Below are 21,339 nucleotides of genomic sequence, written 5' to 3' on the forward strand. Positions count from 1 at the left end.
AATATGATGTATCCCCTAGCATAAAAATAAGGGGAAAAACATCCATGAGATCAATGTTTATAATCATTTGTGAGTGTCCCTAACCAGACAATAAGGGGCACCCACTACACTATCACAAAAGCAGCTAAGACACAAGGTGAATGCAAAATGAACCAGGTAGGAATAGACGAACTTTTGGGTGAGGCAGGTAGAAAGGAGGACTGAATCTTCTACTACAAACTAGCTAGAGTCAGGGGAAACTATGTTACCCGCTGCTACTGCTGGGAATTTCAGAGCTTCCAAGGACTTAAGGTAGTGATGTTTCTTTTGAAGCACTGTCGGCGATTTCCGCTCCAGTATACTTTTTCAACTCATCGAAGTTCATATGTTGAATAATTAATAGAGGTGGCTACTGCTGACATCATGTGCTTTCGGGAAAGAGTCAGGATTGGCTTGCTTAATAAAGTACAGGATTTGTTGCCTGATGCCTTTAATGGATAAAGTTCCACCTTTTTCCCTCCTAAAGAGGGGACCCGACGAAAATGAGGAGGTCCTAGACAGAAAGGCTCGTAAGGTTGTAACTGGGCAAAGAGATACATCTTGTGGAAGGGGTAGTACCTTCCAAGGTTCCCACCTCATCAAAGGATCTTCATTCTTTGCTAAAAAGCTACGTTCCGGAGAAAGTAGGACTTCTCCTGTGGGAAGGAACTGAATATGATCCGGGTCTCTGGATAGAGCCGACAGTTTCTGAAATTCTTGCTCCTGAAGCTAAGCTTAATAAGAATAGGGTTTTTCCTTAAGAGCATTATAAACGAGCATGTGTCATTATCGGTTTCGGAAGCCAGTTTTAGGACATCGTTTAAGAACCATGAAACTGACGTAGGCCTTACAGAAGGCCTAAGCCTAGCACATGCCTTAGGAATAGACGAGAAGTAGGAATCCGTCAAGTCTATGTTAAATCCGAATTGAAATATCTTTTTCAAAGCTGACTTTGTTTGTCGTAAATCGTGCTAGCTGCTAAACCTTTTTCAAATAAGGATCTGAAAAAGGATATAGCTGAATTAACTGTCATGATTCTAATATCCGAATCTCTCAGGAAGGTTGCTTAACTTTTTGACAGCAGCATCATACTGCCTCAAAGTCGAATCCCTTTTATCGGATTCCAAGAATAGAATATTCTGAGGGTCAATATTCGCATCTCTTTTTGCCGCAAACTTCATGAAATCCATAAAGTTAGGGTTTTGAGAATCCCTGAGGAAGCGAACACAGTCTTCATTTGCACTGACTGGGAGAGCTTGGGATGGGATCTGAAGAGGACGAAGGCCCAGCTCCAAAATTAGAGGATACCAGTTGCTCTTCGGCCAGTCTGAGGTACTAGAGCCCAACTTGACCCTTGAATGTCCTGAGTTTGTTCAATACTTTCATGAGGAGATTCACTGGAGGGAAGACGTAAATCTTCTCCCAGTTGTTCCAGTCTAGAGCCAGGGCGTCCGTGGCATAGGCCAGAGGGTCCAGGTTGGGGGCTACATAAACACGGTAGTTTGTGGTTCGCTTGTGATGCGAAGAGGTCCACCTGTAGCCCTGGGACTCTTTGAAGGATCCATTGGAACGAACTGTTGTCCAGTGACCATTCCGACTCTAGGGGTACTGATCGGGATAGGGCGTCTGCTATGACGTTTCTTACTCCAGCTATGTGAGTGGAGGAAAGATGCCAACTGAACTTGTCTGCCAGGGAGAAGATGGCTATCATGACGTGATTTAGATGACGTGACTTGGAGCCTCCTCTGTTTATACAATGTACTACCACTGCGCTGTCCAGGACTAGCTTTATGTGGGAGTACTTGGGTGGGCGTAACCTTTTTAGAGTCAAGAACACTGCCATTGCCTCCAGTACGTTTATATGGAACTGACGGAACTGAGGTGACCAAGTCCCTTGAACCTTTTTTGACCTGGGATACCCTCCCCAGCCGCTTAAGGACGCGTCTGTGTGGATGGTGACCCCTGGTGGAGGGAACTGAAGGGGTACTGACATTGATAAATTCTTGACTCTCGCCCATGGCCGAAGTCGATTCTTTAGAATCAGAGGCACTGAGGATAGTTTTGTCCCTGGACCTGACGTTTGTTTGCTCGCGAGCGCCAGATTCTGGTTAGGTCTTTCAGTTTGGCTTTCATTAAGACGTTTGTCACTGATGCAAACTGGAGAGAACCCAGGATCCTTTCCTGGGCTCTCCTTGACGCTAGTTTGTGACTTAGAAATTGCTTGACTGACTTTGCTATTTCTTTCCTTTTGGTTGATGGAATCGACAGTGTGTGGGATGCTAGATTCCATTGAATGCCCAGCCACTGAAAGTTTGACTCTGGAGTGAGTCTTGATTTGGTCCTGTTTATTTTGAAGCCTAGATATTCCAGGAACTGAATCACTTTCAGAGTAGCTCTGTTGCATTCCTCGACTGTTTTGGGGCCCAGATCAACCAATCGTCGAGATACGCTACTACCATGATCCCTTGCGATCTGAGTTGTTGCACTACCACTTCCGCTAGCTTCGTGAACCAATCTGGGTGCCACGTTGAGTCCGAATGGAACTACCTTGAAGGAGAATGTCTGGTCTCCTATCTTGAAACCCAGATACGGACGGAAGTCTTGCAATAGGGATATGATAGTAACGCGTCTGTAAGATCGATAGAGGTGGTGACGGCCCCACGGGGAAGTAGGGTCCGCACCTGTGAGATCGTGAGCATCTTGAACTTGTCGCAGCGGCGGATGGCTAAGTTTAAGCGGGACAAGTCTAAGATTACCCTTCTTTTTTTGTGAGCCTTTCTTTGGCACGCTGAACAAGCGACCTTGAAATTTTAATCTCTTGACTCTCGCTATAGCTCCTTTTTGAAGGAGATCGTCTGCGTACTCTGTCAATTCTTTGGAAGGAAGTTGACGGAAAGGTCTGGATGGAGGTGGTCGTCAAACCAGCTCCAACCCAGACCTTTTGACACTATGCTCTGAGCCCATTGGCTGAAGTTCCACCGGTGGCGAAAGTGAAACAGCCTCCCTCCTACCTGAAGTTCTTCATTGGTTCTGGTAACCGCCTCGGCCTCCTCTGAAGTGCTTTCCCTGTTAAAGGGGCCTCCCGATCCTCTCCCACGAAAGGAACGCTTACCTCTACCTCCCACTTACCCGAGCGGTCATACTTCTGAGAAGCTTGACTCTCGAAGGCTTGATTGTAAGCTGGAGAGATGGCGTAAGAGGTGGAGGGCTGAGGCTGAGGGGATATCACATAAATTGGCTGTGATTGACCTTTAGAAGTGGAGGGTTGGGCTGTCTGCACTAACGGTACTGTTGGAACTTGTTGAGGAAAGCGTAGTTGCTTCTTCTGGTAAGGTTGGAAACGCCTGGGTTTCTTTTGTCCCTTACCTTTAGGAGTCAGGTCTTGCCTCCTCTTAGCCGAAGGCCCCAACGATCCTTAAGGCTCTGGTTTAACCTGGTAGCCTCTGGCTGGACCTCCTTAACCATAGCTTCTGGGAAGAGATCTCGCTCCCCAGATGCTAGACGAGAGTAACCTATTCGGTTCATGCCGAATGGTTGCCTCTTGTAGGACATGCTTCCTACAATTCGTCCGAGCAGTGGCAAAACTCAAACATATCTGACTGTACCGTTTGAGTCAGGGCTTTGGTCATGAGCTTAAAAATCGGTTCTGATCCATAAGCCATGGTAGCTACCTCAGACATAGCCATAGAATTGATGGATCTGGCTAGACGCGATTTTGCATCAAACTCAGCCTGAATAAGGCTATCTGGGAGCCTGGGTAGCTTTTCACCAAACTGCTCCATAGCACAGTCCGGTTTGAGTTTGCCAGCTGAGAATGTATTCGGCAAGTCTTCCCACAATTCTCCAACTGAGGGGAGCAACGGAGAAGTGGGATCCGCTTCCTTCAACTGCGGTATAGGTTCCCCCTTCTGGGCCGCTGGGATGGTCGACCTCGCGATCTTGTTAGGAACGGGAGCGGGGTGGGGTACTCTCATCCATTGTAAAAATGGTAAAGGGACTCTTAAATGGTTGTATCTTGGTGTTTAGAACAATCCATGTCCTCTAAACACCTGAGCCATTCTCTCTGAGCCTGGTCTCGTGAGTAGAGGACTGTCTCCTTAGGTACCTTATCGTCCCGCACCATAGCCGACGGCGTAAGCCTTGCGTAGCCTATGAACGGAGGCTGGAGGTCTTCCGGGAAGAACTTCGAAGCCTCCCTATTCTTCGAGTCCCAAATTCCGGTATAGAGATGAGACCGTCCTGGAAGGGGGCGTATGACGCTACTCTCCACGGATTGTTCATAGAGAACTGAGGTAGTGAGTCATACGGAGGAAGTTGGGATCCACTCGTGTTGGACAGTGGAGGAGAGGCTAGAGGAGCTTCTCTCAGCCCGGCTATAATGGAGTCCTGGGAAGTAATCCTGTCCGACAGACGAGAGATCATTTGCTCCATGCTAACTCCCCTTTTAAGGACCCAACCAGGGTCACCCACCTGTTGCAACAGGCCGCATTGGAGTCCAAAGCCGGGGAGCTGCTGCGGAGGTGGAGGGAGGCTCTGAATCGGAACCAAAGGTAGCGGAACTGGTGATTCTGCCGGAGTGCGAGATCTCTCTCTGGAGGATTTACTCCTCGAGGACTTAGAGCCGGAGCTAGAAGCTTTAGACCTGGATGCTCCGGGATTCCCGGCCGGAGACTTACGGGAGGAGGATGAAGCCGAAGTCGTCTTCTTAGACGACGACGACGTCTTAGTCAAAGTCATCACCTTAGACTTGACCTTAGGTCTAACCGAAGCACCAGGAGGAGAATATATTTCGTCACCCGTAAAGCCGTTGGAAGGATGGGAGAGTTGCAGGAGTAGAAGAGAAACAGTTACGCCCAAGGGTGACCCTTGGTGTCCACCGTACCTACCTCGACCAACAGGTCGTCTATACCTACCATAGGTTCAACATTAATATCTAGGGTCGCGACATCCGTAGAGATCCTGGTCCTGATCAGTTAATGAGGTGGCCAGCTGTTGTTGGATGAAGGCGATAGTCGGATCCGCTTCTACCGGGTCGACGTATCCTGTCGCCTTGCCTCCGGGGAAGATTAGTAATGCCAACCGCTTCTCTAGGATGTAGGGCTGTCTTGGCGGCGTTTTTCCCAAAACCGCCGACCCAGGCCCGCAGGGTAGCCAGTGCGGTATCTCTTACCGCCGGAGCCTGGAAGAGAGGGCGTAGTTTAGATTTAAGAATCACTTAAAACTAAAACTTAAAGTATAACTAAATTAATTGCCTTAAGTTAATATGATGAAAACTTAAGCGCTAAAAAAGAAGCGGAGCAGCTACTGGTGATGTAAAACTTACCCTTCCAAAAGCTGGCTCACCAGATCGTAACAATATGGTAACACGTCTCATGGTACCAGACCTGGATGTCCCCTAGCGGAGTCGCGCATGGAGCATGACCGGCAAACTTCGTTGTCCTCACAAGGGTCCTGAAGTGTGGCGGAACATCCCGGATGCTCACAGTTGGTGGCCTGTAAGTGGGGAGACACATGAGTATCTTGAAAAACATCACTTACAGTCTAAAGGACAGAAGAGCTCCGATGCATGCCGGAGCTCGAAAAATTTTGGGCAAAACCCTCCCTGCATCGCCTGAATAGGCTATAATCCCGGAGAGATCCGGTAAGATATGTAAGGGAGGGGGATGGTTTAAGGTTCTTAAGATAAACTTAAAAGATAACTTAAACCTAACACACAAGCAAACCGGACTAAGTCCAGTGCGTAGCGGAGTGTAGTAACTCAGCAAAACGGTAAGGTTAGAAGAGACCCACTGTATGCTCCGGTCCACCCTACTGGGTGGACTAACAACTTTCTGCTGGATACCAGGACTCCGATCAGGAAGGAGCCCTAGTAAGATGGGAAAGAGCGAGAAGACATACAGGCTCAAGCTAGCCCGGAGCGACAATGGTAGTGCCGTGCGGGGAAGGGCAAGGCCAGTACCCCAGCCCAACACTCCGTATACCAACCGGCCGGTTGGTGTAAACAGAGCAAGCCGGTAGAGGTCGAGACCGTCTGGGTCTGTCCCGACGCCCCTCCCTTAGACACCCTGCTGGAGGGGAGCGAGAGGGGGCAGGGGGCCCTCGGGTATGAGGAGCGAGCATGGGCAGACCGACCCGCCCCCGCCCGACTCTATGGAAGAGCGGGAGAAGAATGACTGGACAGGCGTCTGGCTGGCCCGTGATCACGAAGTGACCACGAGGCGGTAAGACCAAAAACGACAACTAAGCCTAGGAAAACCAACCACTGATCAGGGAAATGCTATCGGGAAGCATACTGACTGAAAAGCGGAGGCAAATAAGCCCACTGGGCCGAACCAACTGATCAAGGGAAATGCTATCGGAACAACTGAACTGAAAACGGAGGCAAATAAGCCCAACTGGGCGAACCAACTGATCAGAGAGATGCTATAGGGAAGCAACCGGAACTCAGTCGGTAGTATAGGCTCAAAGAGCCAGGACCTTAGGCTAAGCCAGACGCCTCCTAACTAACCTAACAATAATAAAATACACAGTTATATAAATAAATAAATGAAAGAAGAAAACAATATAGCAGGAGAAAAAATCCAGGAGTGTACGACTAACCCGAAGGCAAGTCCTACCACGTCAAAGCTAGTTCAGAGGCCGATACTAAGAACCTGGACTAGGGTCTGGATAGAAGAAGATACGTAAGGTAACACATGCATGCATGCAAACCTGAGTAGACCGTACCCTAAGTAAAGCGGATAATCATAAAGAGCGAAGATAAATAAGGGGATGTTCTAGGTATGGGAGACCAAGAACGAACCCATCACGAGGCAGAACCATGCTGCCATGCTTCCGACCCCGAGATCGTATTTATACCTAAAAAACGGCAAATACTGTCTCAGGGCCGGAAAAAACCAACTAACCGTAAATACTGAGTACTTAACTTAGCTGCTGCGATAGCTGCACGCTCCATAATAGAAAATCCAATGAAAGGGGCACAAAAAAACACGGAGAGGAAAATATCACAACCAGACTCGTGGGGTGCTAACTGAAAGGATGGCCACCAGAGGCGCAGCAGTCGGCAGCATGGGATGGAGTAGTAGTAGTACGAGCTGCTCACTCTGTGGGTCGGCTCCCCTCTTGGAGGGATTTTGTAGTGGGAAATTTCTATTGGCATTTGGCTCGTGGTAGTGGTCTCACTCGCCTAGTGTTCATACCGACACCCTCCTGGAGGGTGAGCGAGTCAGTTATACTGACCTTTTTCTTTATTTTATTTATTCTCTGGTATGTGTTAGTACATTTACCCTAGAAATAATAGATTAAAGGATATTTCGCGCAGCGACACGAGCTGAGCCCAGAAATTACAGTTTTGAAGAATATGGAATGAGGAAATAAACATAATGATTGGGAATTGGAAGTCATAGTGACCTGAATGAATATGGTAACAATACTAGATGTATTGCATTTACATCAGTTATGATGAAAACATTCAGTATGCTTATTCCAAATAAGCTAAAGAAAGAAATTTATAAAATACCAAAAGATGAATAAGTAAATGTTAAAACTGCAGGAGTTATAAAGATCAACTACTTTTAAGAAATATTGTGCAGCAGTTTAAGGAATTTAAAACTCCATCTGATGGCTTTTGTTGATTATGAGATAGCATTTAACAGTGTCCACTGACCAACAATGTCAAGTCTCATATGAATGTAGTATTCCTGCAGAATTTATAAAGCTAATTGAAATTATCCACATCAAAGTTGGATGGTGATGGAGTCTCATTAATTGAATTTGGAGTATGCATACGTGGTTTGTGCTACAAGTACTAAAGGTTATATGCATCAGTTTTGGTGTTTGCCCTTTATATGGATTTTATAAGAAGAAAGAGATTGGAGATAGAAAAGCTTTAGAGGGAATGACAATAGAAACTTGACAAGCACAGAATTTGCAGATGATGCTGTTTTAAATAGCAAGACATAAGATTTAAAAAGCTTACTTAACAGAATGCATCACTTATCTAGCTAGATGGACCTTGAGAAAAATCCAAGGAAAACAGAAGTATTGAGAACAGAGTTTGCACAGTTGGATGAATTAATACTAGTTTGAGAAAGGATAAATGTGGTTGAATCTCAAATATTTAGGAACAATATAAAATACAGGTTTCCTTGAGTTGGAATTTATTGAGATTGAAGAGGGTAAAACAAATTATGATTGATAGAGGAGCATGAAAAAGGTAAAACAACAACGCTGAGCCCAGAAAGGTAAAAAAAACAAACAATGCTTATAGAAGAGCAATTTTATTCTGAGGAAATTGCAAGGAAGAAAATTACATGGCCTGAATGGGTATTGTGGAACTCATCCTGAGGATGTAAGACCTTGTAAGATCACCTTAGTAAACATACTAATATTATCACTGTTTTTGTGTGAAGATCTGAACGCATTCTGTTTCTGCAATGAATATGGGTAACAAAAACTTTATTCACTGATAATAATACCCAGAATGGATATTCACTGGTACTGGCTTATTTTGTAGCATACAGCATTACAAGTGTAGTAATGGTAAAACAAGAACTTATATTACTTTGTGATTTTATGAGACCAGAATTTCTAGTTGTACAACATACCTTCCTGTTGGCTGCCATAATTTTTCTTGTACTTTTGTTTGAAGTATGCTCTCTTGTCGAAAGACTTTTTGCCTTTTGAATCCATGTTTTACGGCAGCAACTGGCTATATATAATCTGTAAGAAATGTACAACAATGAGAATCTGCCTCTTTCCTAGAATTTGTTATGCACTATGGGAAATATGACATTTTATGTTTTAATTATACTTACCCAGTAGCTAAGAGTTTCCCTCGCCTGGCAGTTAAAATTCCGAAATTTGTGGGTCGCTCTAATTTTTCTGTTTTGTTTTGGCTAGGTAACAATACCCCCGACTTTCGGGGGAAGAGAGGAACAATTGGCAAAGAGCTTGGTTTTCTTATGCCCGTAAATAATAAATCCATGCTAGGGGATGGAGGGTGTGCTCTGATCATGTAATTACGTACTGGGTAAGTATAATTAAAAGTTTGTTTTATTTTAAAAATGTCATTCTTAATTAATTTACTTACCCAGTAATTACATAACTGATTCCCTCATTGAAGTATGGATAGTTCTACCTCAAAACATTGTTAATATAATCGGTTTGAGAATAGAAAGCTTTGCCAACATCAATAAAATGTTTGTTGTTTCCTTACTTGATAAAAGAGTTGTTCCAGGAAGATAACATCTCTGGTTGTCACTCTTCTTATCATGTAGTGGCATGGCGGTATAGCCATGGAGTGCCTACTACTATAGTGAGAACTTTGTAGTGAAGGACAATAACGATGGCTAACAAGGATATTCAAATTGCCCCTGCCCAGGATCTCAGTACCAAAAAATAACCAGAAATCTAAAAGCTTGTTACCTATACCCAAAACACGTTAGCATAAAAAAAACCACCACCACCCTACCAAAGGACTGGAGGGTGCTCCAGGTACCTTGTACCTCCAGGGTTCCCAACAACATCAACACCTTATATTTACCAGGGAGAATATATGATTTAGGAAGCTAGCTTCCTACACTTCCTTTCCGCGAACACCACCTACATTGCAGCCTTGTTCTAAAACAGACCCAAGGTTAATGACGCTTACTGCCATTCATGATACATGGTTTTCAGTGTCGCAAAGATAATGTGATGGCAAAAACAGATTTTGCATTTACCGCAAAATGTAGACCGTAATAGGTTAATTTCTTTTAAAGGTCAGTGACATGGCTACTACTCTAATTTTGTGAGCTTTTACCTTACATAGAGGAAACATGTCTTTCTGAACTGAGGAGTGTGCTTCCTGGATGATGTCCCTATGGAAAAATGCTAAAGCGTTCTTAGGCAGCGGTCTGGATGGATTCTTAACTGAGCACCACAGATTACAAGAGTTGTCACGAATGTCTTTCGTTCTATAGAGGTAATGTTTCAAGGACCTCACGGGATGGTCCTTTCGTGATCGTCGGTTCCCAAGATCTATGTCAGGCTGTTAATTGAGAAAGAAAAAGGCCATGGATTAGCAGGGGACTCGTTCTTGCCCAAAAAACCAAGGGAATAGGAGCAAACTGCATTCCCTTTGGAAAGCCTACTCTTCTATCTAAAGCATGCACCTCGCTAACCCGTTTTGCCGTCGCCAATGTGACTAGAAAGGGGATTTTGACGTAGGAAAAATCTATTTCTGGATGAGGAAGCCGTGTCGCCCAGTGAAATACGTCTCTTTAGCACTATTTCTAGTAAAATATTGCTATAATACCAGAGAACTGCTAAATTGGACATGTCAGAACTCTCTGACTCGCTCACCTATGTAAAAGGTGTCGGTATAAACCTGGGGCGAGTGTTAAACACTACCACAGCAACCCCTCCAATTAGCCTTTTCCTCATCAAAAGACCCTAGTTAAGTCTCCCAATGAAATTGCATGCATAGGTTCAAAACAAGGTTCAGAAAACCACTTTAACACTATATATCAAGATTCCAAGACACATTAAGGGAATATGAAATTTTCATTATTAAAATGAAGTTTTATTGTATACTTACCGAACAATTATAGAGCCGTGATTTCCACGAGCGGCAGGATACTAAATTCAAATTTAGCGCGTCGGCGTCGCCACCACTGGTGGTGATGACGTCATCTCCCTCCACTCGCGGGAGAACCAGGTACAACTGCCCAGGTGAATCCAATTCTTTCTGCCCGTCCGTCCACCTAAGGGGAGGAGGGTGGGTATAATCATAATTGTTCGGTAAGTATACAATAAAACTTCATTTTAATAATGAAAATTTCATTTTTATTGTAGTGTCTTACCGAACAATTATAGAGCTGATTACACATTTATGGGAAGGTGGGATTCATGGACACTAGTATTTTTAAATGGTTACATTTATTGCAATACCAGTAAACACTCAAGGTGTCTGTTGTACCTTACCTTGTAAGAGAGCTACAGCAGACTGTTACTGCCTCTGGTCGGTGCTCTTCTTACTATTGTAGAGGAATTGGAATTTGACCAAAGTTAGCCTCTACAGGAGTGGAATCCTTCCGTAGTTCAAGCGAGTCAAGGCTGACTGACGGAGGATAGTAACAACAATGATTGCCCTTGCCTGCTAAGACCAGAAATTCAATCATACAAAACATTTGTCACCAACACCAGATTTAAAAACATATATACCCAACCATTGTAAAATCTGACCTAACAGACTGGTGAGTATCCCAGGTACTCAGTACCCCCAGCTTCCCTTGAATCGACAACCTATTCAAGGTGAAAAGTTAGCAATAGAGGTGACCGACCCCTGTGCCGTTTCTCCCAACACCATGCCAGAAACCGCCACCGGACCTAACGTTTTACAATTCTCGAAAACCGTTTCTATCTCTTTGAGATATGAGTCGCAAAAAACGAATTCGATCTCCAGACGTGCTCTGAAGAATCGAAGCTAAAGATAAATTCTTCTGAATGCTAAAGAAGTTGCCACTGCTCTAACCTCGTGAGCTTTAACTCTCAGAACGGAAAGATTGTCGTTCTCGGACTGCGAGTGAGCTTCCCTGATAAGCTCTCTAATAAAGAACGATATAGCATTCTTAGAAAGAGGACGAGAGGGATTTTGAAACGAGGTCCAGAGCTTAGAAGATTGTCCTCTAATACCCTTAGTGCAAACAGATACTGCTTAATAGCCTGACTGGACATAAGAGCCTTTCTTCCTCCTTATGTCCAACCAAATCAGATAAGTTCCTTACCACAAAACTCCTCGGCCAAGATTAGAAGGATTCTCATCTTGGCTAGAAAGGTCAAGATACCGAAAATACAGCATTGCCTTGAGAGAAACCGACTCTTTTGTCTATAGCGTGCAATTCGCTGACACGCTTAGCAGAAGCTAGTGCAATAAGAAAGAGTGCCTTCTTAGTCAAGTTCCTGAGTGAAGCCGACTTCAAAGGCTCAAACGGTGGCCCCATGAGGAACTTAAGCACCACATCTAAGTTCCAAGCCACTGTATCTTGCGGGAGCTTAGTGGTTTCGAAAGACCTAATGAGGTCCGACAGATCTGAATTGGAGGAAACATCCAAACCTCGATGTCGAAAAACCGAAGAGAGCATGGCTCTATATCCAGTTTCTTAGAGTTCCTAAGAAATAGAAGAAAATCTGCTATTTCTGTTAAAGAGATCGCAGAAGTAGAGACTTTAGCACTTCTACACCACTCTCTGAAGATGCCTAACCCCTTCCCACTTCCCTTGATAGAGTTTGTTAGAAGACTCTCTCCTACAAACGAGCGATAGCTTCTGCAGCTCTTCTTGAAAATCCTTTCGCTCTGACAAGATTCTGGACAGTCTGAACCCTGTCAGAGCTAGAGCGGACAAGTTTTGGTGGAACCTCTTGAAGTGAGGTTGTTTGAGAAGCCACTTCTCTGGAGGAAGAAGTCTGGGGAAGTCTACTAACAACTGGGAGAAGGTCCGGGAACCACTCTTTCCCTGGGCCAAAAGGAGCGATTAACGTTAGTGTTACATTGCTGTGCGACATGAACTTGTTCAGCACCTCTCTTTATTAGACCGAACGAGGGAATGCATAAGCTTCCAGACCCGACCAATCCAACAGCATTGCGTCCACCGACCAAGCTAGAGGATCTGGGACTGGAGAACAAAAGAGAAGGAAGACGGTTTTCCGTTCCTGATGTCGCGAACTACAGGGTCTAATGAATCGGTCGTCCCCAAAAGGCGCCAAACAGTTTCTGACAAATCTTGTTGTCCAAGAAGTCCACTCCAGAGGTAACACTTGCTGTTGACGACTTAACTCGTCCGCCAGGACGTTCATCTTTCCCGGAACAAATCTCGGGATCTAGCTGAAACCTTCGCTTGCGTTGACCACAGGAGGAGATCCTTGGCTACTTCGTACAGAGAGAAAGACTGAGTCCCCCCCTTGTTTCCGCACGTACGAGAGAGCTGTGGAGTTGTCGGAATGCACTGCCACTACTCGACCTTCTACTAAACTCCGAAACTGTCTGAGCCCCAAGAAAATTGCTAACAGTTCCTTTACATTTATGTGGAACTTCTTCTCCTTCTCCGACCAAGCTCCTGAAGTCCGTTGATTTCCCAGTAGGGCTCCCCAACCTGTGTCCGATGCGTCGGAAAAGAACTGTAGGTTCGGGAGGATGGGTCGTAAATCTAACCCTTCTTCCAACCTTTCTTCGCGAGAGCCACCACCTTAGGTCCTCTTTTATTTGATCTGTGACAGGAAAGGTAATCGAGTCTGGTTGTGTCTTCCTGCACCAAGAGGCTCTCAGGAAAAACTGCAGAGGTCTCATGTGCAGTTCTTCCCAACGTCACAAATTTCTCCACTGACGTCAATTTGCCCAGGAGCCTCATCCACTGATTGGCAGAACTTACCTTTTTGTCCAAGAACTCCTGAACTGTCTCCAGACAGCCTTGAACCCTCTTCGGGGACAGAAAAGCCCGAAAAACTTGAGCATTCAGAATCATCCCCAAATAAAGGATGCTCTGAGATGGAACCAACTGGGACTTCTGTTTTGTTGACCAGAATGTCCTAACTTTCTGGCAAGATCCAGTTGTTCCAAGGTCCTTCTGCACCGACTCTCTGATTCCGACCGGAGAAGCCAATCGTCCCAGAATAGAGGGAGATTTCTTACTCCTAATAGTGTGCAGCCAGCTTCCTATCGGGGATAGAACCCTGGTGAAAACTTGAGGAGCGGTCGCTAGTCCGAAGCAAAGCGCCCGAAACTGAACACACCTTGCCTTCGAACATGAACCTCAGGTACTTCCGAGATTCGCGATGTATCGGAATGTGAAAAGTAAAGCCGTCTTGCATGTGAAGAGAGACCATCCAATCCCCCTGTCTGATGGACTCCAGAACCGACCGAGTGGTCTCCATATGAAATTTTGTTTTCTGGACATGCAAGTTCAGGGCGCTCACATCCAAAACCGGCCTCCAGCCCCCTGATGACTTGGGAACTACAAAAAGGCGATTGTAAAAGCCTGGAGGAAAATCCCCTTCTATCTGTTCTATCGCTTCTTTGAGAACAAGCGCTTCCACTTCTGCGGCTAGCGCCAGAAATTTGTCTGAGCCCGGAGAGTATGCCTGGAATGGAATTGGCACAGGTGAGAGCGAGGGAGGTGAAACGAGAGGAATACGATAGCCGAACTTGAGTACTTGCACTACCCAGGCTTCTGCTCCTCTGTTCTCACATTCCTCCCGCCAAAACAGAGCCAGCCTGGCTCCCCACTGGTGCATGAGAACCGAGCTTTCATTTGGAAGGTTTGTTAACCTTGGCCGAGGCCTTAGACTGAGGTCGCAAATTCGACTTCGGCCGAAAGAAGCGCTTGGGTTTTCTCCCTCGAAAAGGCACTTGGGCCAGAGGAGAAACCGAAGGAACAGTCTCCACAGGAGCTTTAGGTCTCTTAGTAGACTGTGCCAGTAAATCCGAAGTAGATTTCTTATCTAGCGCAGACGAAATTGACAAACACTACATCGTCTGGAAAGAGGTTATCTTTCACAAAAGGCGCAAACAAGAGAGCAGACTTCTGTTGGGAAGTAACCCTTTTAGAAGCAAAGGAGCACCAAAGTTGCCTTTTCTTAAGGGTACCAAAGGCGATGAGCGAAGCTAACTCATCACATCCATCCCTAATGGATTTGTCCGCACAGGACAGAACACCAATCCAATCCTCCGCTAACTCCTGAGAAAAAGAAGGACAATCTTCGATCTTGGCCGCTAAAGCGCCAATAGTTCAATCAAGGAAGCTAAAGACTTCCAAAAGTTTAAATTGATTCTTTACAACGTGGTCCAACTCAGGCGCTGTAAAGAAAACTTTCGCTGCGGCGAAAGCAGATCTTCTAGAGGAGTCGATTAAACTGGAGAAGTCTCCCTGGGAGGAGGCAGAAACTCCCAGAGAAGGAGCTTCCCCAGTTACATAAAACCTATACCTCTTACGAAGCAACTTAGAGGGAGGGTAAGCAAAAAGAGCCTTCCCTAAGTCTCTTTTCATAGACATTCATTTTTCAGTCACTTTCAACGAAAGTCTAACCGCTTTAGATAGAACAAGTTTTGGGAGGAGAGGGTCTGAAGTTTTCCTCCTCATCAAAAAAGTCGAAGTTGGGGAGCGCGGAGCCGCTTTCTCAAAATAATCTGGATAAGATACCAGAAGAAATCTAAGGAGACGTGAATAACACGAGAGGTGATGAGAATCCTCCTCCTCTACTTCTTCTTCATTCTCCGATACCGCCGAAGAAGTAGACGGAACTACAACCGGATCTGAAGGTTTCGAACCACCCTTGGACTCATTCATCCAGTTGGTTAACATCTCTAACTGCTTGCGCAAAGGCGCCAGAGACGAATCAAAAACAGTTAACGTAGGCTTGGAAGAGCCTAAATGTTCAGCAGGAGGCGGAAGAACTACTTGCGCCTCGCTCTGAGCCGCCGAAATTCGAGGGCGAAACAGGCGCATCAGGCGTAACAGACGAAAAAGCGCCTAAAGAAACACCCTTAGAACTGCTAGCTACAGCGCTAAAACCACAACTCTCTACTAGTAGATGGAGCCGAAAAAGGCACAGATTGCGGCGACGAACGAGCCGCTAACGGCCGCGGCGCAACCCTACTCTCAGGCTCCTTATACCGCTTGACTGGAGGAGGCGAAGAATCGGCGCCTGAACGCCTCTTTAAGGGACGCGAAACGGGCGAATCTCGCCGAGAGCGCCGGCGACCGGAGACGAATCGCTTGAATCATTCGAAAGGCGTCTGACCGCAACACCTTTCCAACGCTTAACCGAGCCCTGTTGAGGCGCAACAGGCTCAACAAGAGAGGCGCCTGTCTGTGGGCAAATCCCGATCGACTCCCTTGGACTTCCGGTATGTCTTCTCCCCGGTGCGGGGGAGCTGGACAGTGACCTTTGTCTAGGAGAACGTGTCAGGGACAGACAGACGCACCCTCAACTACACTCTTACCTGAAGCCGCTTTCTCTCCAAAAACGTCTTAACTGAATTACCAAGTTGCAAAACCGTATTCGCTAGTACCGAAAAAAATTTCTGATCTAACCTCGATTCCAGACTGGCAATGGTGTCGGAAGAAACTACACGGGAAGCCGGAGAAGTGGGATTAGTAGTAGGAAATAGGAGGTGTAGTTAAAGGAGACATAACATTTGAGGACAAAAGGAACAGAACAGCATCCGCAAGACGAAGCAGAGCTAAGTCTACTTTCCCTAAGCGCTGCTTTTCTAATTCTGTCTTTAGCTAATTTCTCCGAGTATGAACTAAAAAACTTCCATTGAGAATCAGTCCAATCACTACACTCGTTACATGTTCGATCTGCTGAACAAACCTGTCCCCTACACTTAACACATTTAGTGTGAGAATCATATTCTAACTTGGATAATCTAGTTTTACATCCTGAGATGCAAAACCTAACTCCCGACGGACTAGAATCCGACATGGCAACGCTTAAAAAAAAAGCAAAATAACAACAACGCCAAAAAAGAGTACTTCACCAATTCCGAAGATCAATTCCACAAGAAAAAAGCGAAGCAAAGTCATCCAACCGCACCGACCACCGATGTTCATCGGACGCCGGCAGGAAAAGAATTGGATTCACCTGGGCAGTTGTACCTGGTTCTCCCGCGAGTGGAGGGAGATGACGTCATCACCACCAGTGGTGGCGACGCCGACGCGCTAAATTTGAATTTAGTATCCTGCCGCTCGTGGAAATCACGGCTCTATAATTGTTCGGTAAGACACTACAATAAAACCTTACATTTTGAGGTGCCGAAAGACTTTGTGGTCTGACAGATCTGAATTGGAGGAAAAGATTCCATTCCTCTATGGTAAAAAACCCCCCCCTGAACCCAACATAACTCTATAGCCTTTTATGGTAGAGGTAGAAAGGTTCTTAGCTGATCTTAGATGTAATGAAAAACCAGGTATTTGGGTCACAGTAGTCCTAGAAGAGGAGATATTGGAACTCCTACACCACTAAAATTCCTCCATTTATTTTGATTTACATTGTTCGAAGACTTGTCTTCTACATTTAGGGATTGCTTCTGAAGCTGCCTTTGAAAATCTTTCTTTTGTCAGGGCCAGAGAAGACAGGTCTTGATGGAATCTCCAAGTGTGGTTTTCTGAGAAATTGCTTTTTGGAAGCAGTCTCTGGGAAGTCTACCAGAAGGTTTAAAAGGTCGGGAAACCATTCCTTTGCCTGCCAAAAAAAAAAAAAAAAACACCAAAATAGAGATGTTGTGGTGCATTGGAAACTTGTTTATCACCTAGCTGATCAAACTGAATGGGGGAAAGGCATATAATCTTTGTTCAACCAGTTGAGGAGCATAGCATCCACTGCCCAAGCCTGCATTTCTGGTGCTGGAGAACAAAACAGTGGTAGACGATGGTTTCGAGACATAAAAAACAGATCCATCATTGGTTTTCCCAAAAGTTTCCAAAGGTTCAGACCAGAGGATCTGAAGTCCATTCCATCGAGAGGACTTGTTTCTGATGGCTTAATTCGTCCACCAAGACATTGAGTTTTCCTTGGATGAATCTGGTAACTATTCGAGGGTCGTTCTGGTCTCCCCCAGAGAAGGAGTTCTCTTGCTGCCTTGTACAGAGAGAAAGAGAGAGTCCCTTCCTGCTTTCTTATACAATAGTGCCTCAGGTTACGAAAATTAATCCGTTCCGAAGCAGCCTTCGTAACCTAATTTTTTTGTATCTAGAACTACGTTTTACATGTAAATTGCCTAATTCATTCCAAGCTCTTCATAAACACCACAGTAAATTTTATAACACAGCTAAATTGACCAATAAACAGTGAAATACAACAATTTGGACCATTCAATACTTAACCTAACCGTTACTGTACCTGTAAATAAAGTGTATTAGTGTACTATAGGGTACAAGAAATACTGTGTTTACATGTACGTACGTATGTAGTAAAATGTGGAACCTTACCTTTCGAGTGAGGTGATGTCCGAAAGTGGCAACAGAGGGGGAGGACAAACAGCAGAAAACATGAAAACTTAACTTTATGAAACACATTAAAAAATGGCAGAAAACATTAACACTAAACTTTATGAAACACATTAACAAATGGCAGAAAACATTAACACTTCTTGATTATCTCCATCTTCATCTCCATAGAAAGCCATCCTCTTCTTTCTGTGAACTTCGGCAACATTCTTGGGACCCATGGCTAATAACGTAAGTCATTAAGTTCACAAACAACACGATAAAGTAACTTACAGTATAATGAAAGCGAAATCACTAACGCGAATTTACCTTAACAAACGAAATATATGTGAATAAACGAATTCCATATGTTTATAATAACGCTGCTGTAAAAAATGGTCAAGGAATGCCTTTACACAGAGGCATGATGGGACAGATGCTGACCAATAGGAGAGCAGGATCTTAAGGCTGTGACTAGCATCAGGAACCAATGGGAGAACGGGAGGATGGTGGCGAGTCTACTGAGTTGGCGGTGCGCCAGTTTTAAAATTGTTCTCGGCGGCCCGGGCAAATCTCGGACTTTACCCTTTCACAACCTGAATTATTTTTGTACATAGAAGCAAAAAAATCTTTCTTTGCTTTCATAACCTGAATTTTTTGTACGTAGGGACTTTATATGTAGAGGTTCCACTGTATATTCTTACATATGACAGCAGTCGTGTTGTCTGAATGTACCACAATAGAGAAAGACAAAAGGCTTAAATGTATTGCCTTTAGTTCCTTCATGTTTATATGTTTTGTCTTAAATGTATTGCCTTTTGTTCCTTCACGTTTATATGTAACGACTTTTGATCTTAGGACCAAGTCATTGACACTTCCTTCTTCTCTTGTACTTTCCTCAAATATGATTCTATCCTTTTCGGAGCATGAAAAACCCAATATTTCTGAGATATTATTATCATTTCCAAATACAGTAAGTCCTCGGGTTACGCTGGTCTCGACTTACGATGTTTCGTGGTTACGAACGCGCCCCCATAAAAATATAAAAAATAATATTTTGCGTCGTTCCGTCTTACGCGGTTTAGCGTCGTAAGCAACGTAAACAAACGCGAACTAGTTCCGGGCGCACGGCGGAAGAATACGCTTTGTGGGGGAGAGGACGGCATCGCTTCGCTACGCTCATTCCTCGCCCATACGCCATTTTGGTTGTTTACACTGCCTCTCTCTCTCTCGTGTTGTATCGTTTTTGTAACTTTTTGCTCTTTGTTATGGCTCCCAAGCGCAAGGCGGACTCTTCTGATGGTAGTGCATCGAAGAAAAGAAAGGCCATCACCATGGAAATTAAAGTGGACATTATAAAGCAATCTGAGAAGGGAGAAACGCCAACAAACATTGGCCGCTCGCTTGGCCTTAGCCGTTCGACCGTTGCTACCATTAGATAAAGAGCGCATCGTTGAACATGTGAAAGGATCTGCTCCTATGAAAGCGACAGTGATAACTAAGCAGCGTAGTGGTCTAATAATTGAAATGGAAAGGTGTTATGGGTGCTGCTTTTGTTGGAAGACCAAAATCAACGGCGTATCCCAGTCAGCCTTATGGTGATTCAGGAGAAGGCGAAAAGATTGTATGTTCTGCCTCACCTCAAGAATCACCTGCCTCAGCATCTCCAGCAACTTCTGGAGGTTCTTTTTCTCTTCACTAACCTCCCCCAGTCTCTCCAGCACCGCAGCTTCCTCTCCAGTGTGCAAGCCAATCAAATTAATAAAGGTAAGGAATTGTTCTCTCGTTGTTATTGATAGGTATTTACATTAAATCATGTGGTATTTTTCAATGTTCCGACTTACGCTGAAAATCATGTTACGACGCATCTTAAGAACGGATCAACGTCGTAACTCGAGGACCCCCTGTACAGAATCTTCTGATGGGATTTCTGAGTTTACTTAAGAATTCCTAATTCTTGTTTTAGCAGGAGTCTAACTGAGGTCTTCTGTGCACTGACTCTCCGAATGGGCCCTGAGAAGCCAATCCTCTAAATTCAGGGAGATTCTTATTCACTGTAGATGAAGCCACTTTGCAATGGGAGCCATTACTCTGGTGAAAATCTGCGGGGCCGTCGTAAGTCTGAAGCAAAGGGTGCGAAACTGAAACGCCCTTCCTTCGAAAACAAGCCTGAGGTACTTGCTTGACCTTGGGTGGATAGGGACATGGAGGTACACATCCCGTAAGGTTTATGGAAGCCATCCAGTCTCCTGGGAAAATGGATGACAGGACTATTTGGTTTGTCTCCATCTTGAATTTTGTCTATATAACGAAGACATTTGAGGGCGCTGACATCCAAGATGGGCCTCCAGCACCCCAATGACTTGGGGACTACAAAAAGACTATATTGTAAAATCCTGGAGAATAAATGTCCTGTTCTTCCTCTATTGTCCCCTCTCTATGAGATGCTACCTCGTCCACAATCTTGCGGAATAAGCTGTCAAGATGACGGGAATGCTGACTAAGGGAGGCTTCTTTATAAAGAGGAAAACGTATCCCTCTTTCAGAACATTTACAATCCATAATTCTGACCCCTTCTCCTGCCAAACTTCTCAAAACACCTGGAGTCTGGCTCCAACTTGTGGACAGAGAATGTTCTCCTCACTTACAAGAGGGAACTTTCAATGATGATTTCTTGATGGCTATTAAAGAGAAAGTTGTATTTCCTCTGGAGAGGGAGAAAGATCTTTGTCTAGTCCAAAAGGGCTGAGGTCTTGAAGGAAGCGACTGCCTCGAGCTTACAGCAGGAGATCTCTAGGCCTTTTGGAGGATTGTGAAAGAGCCTGTGTACTCTTCCTTTGCAAGTCAGATGCAATACCTAGAACTGTTGCCTTTGGAAACAGATGTTTCTCATCAAAAAGTGAATACAGAAGAGCCGATCTTTGTGTCGAGGTTACACCTTAGGACATATAAGAGCAACCAGAGCTCCCTCCCTAATACCCTTGTCAATACAAGAGGGAACTCCTAGCCAATCTGCAGAGAAGTTCTCAGGCAAGAGACAGCATGCTCTAATCTTACGAGCCATGGTGCCAACTGACCAGACTAAAAAGTTCATAACTTCAAAAACTTTGAAGATACTCTTCAAGAGGCAAGCCAATTCCAAGGCTGAAAACTAAATTTTAGCGGAGGAAAAAGCAGAGCATCTGGTTAAATCCACTAATCCAGAAAATTCCCCTTGTGAAGAGGCACAGATCCCCAAGGAAGGGGCTTCTCCAGTAGCATAAGACACATATCTCCACCTTGATATCCTAGAGGGAGGAGAACTAAAGGAGTTTCTGCCTTGTTCTCTCTTTTCCTTTTTCCACAAGCCATGCTT

General features: G+C 44.9%; 1 protein-coding gene and 1 long non-coding RNA gene across 2 annotated transcripts in view; one reads left to right on the forward strand and one right to left on the reverse strand.

Moving 5' to 3' along the window:
• LOC135213787 (thyroid transcription factor 1-associated protein 26 homolog) overlaps positions 1–21,339 on the forward strand; it is a gene marked incomplete at its 3' end in the record, with an annotated part of 99,680 nt that overhangs the window by 39,727 nt on the left and 38,614 nt on the right. The window lies entirely within an intron of this gene.
• LOC135213808 (uncharacterized) lies at positions 8,302–9,394 on the reverse strand. Its single transcript, XR_010314208.1, has 3 exons — positions 8,835–9,394; positions 8,625–8,739; positions 8,302–8,448 (listed from the first exon to the last, which is right to left on the reverse strand). It is a non-coding gene; the product is annotated as an uncharacterized LOC135213808 (long non-coding RNA).

This window comes from Macrobrachium nipponense, chromosome 43, assembly GCF_015104395.2.
Source record: "Macrobrachium nipponense isolate FS-2020 chromosome 43, ASM1510439v2, whole genome shotgun sequence".
Taxonomy (NCBI): Eukaryota; Metazoa; Arthropoda; class Malacostraca; order Decapoda; family Palaemonidae; genus Macrobrachium; species Macrobrachium nipponense.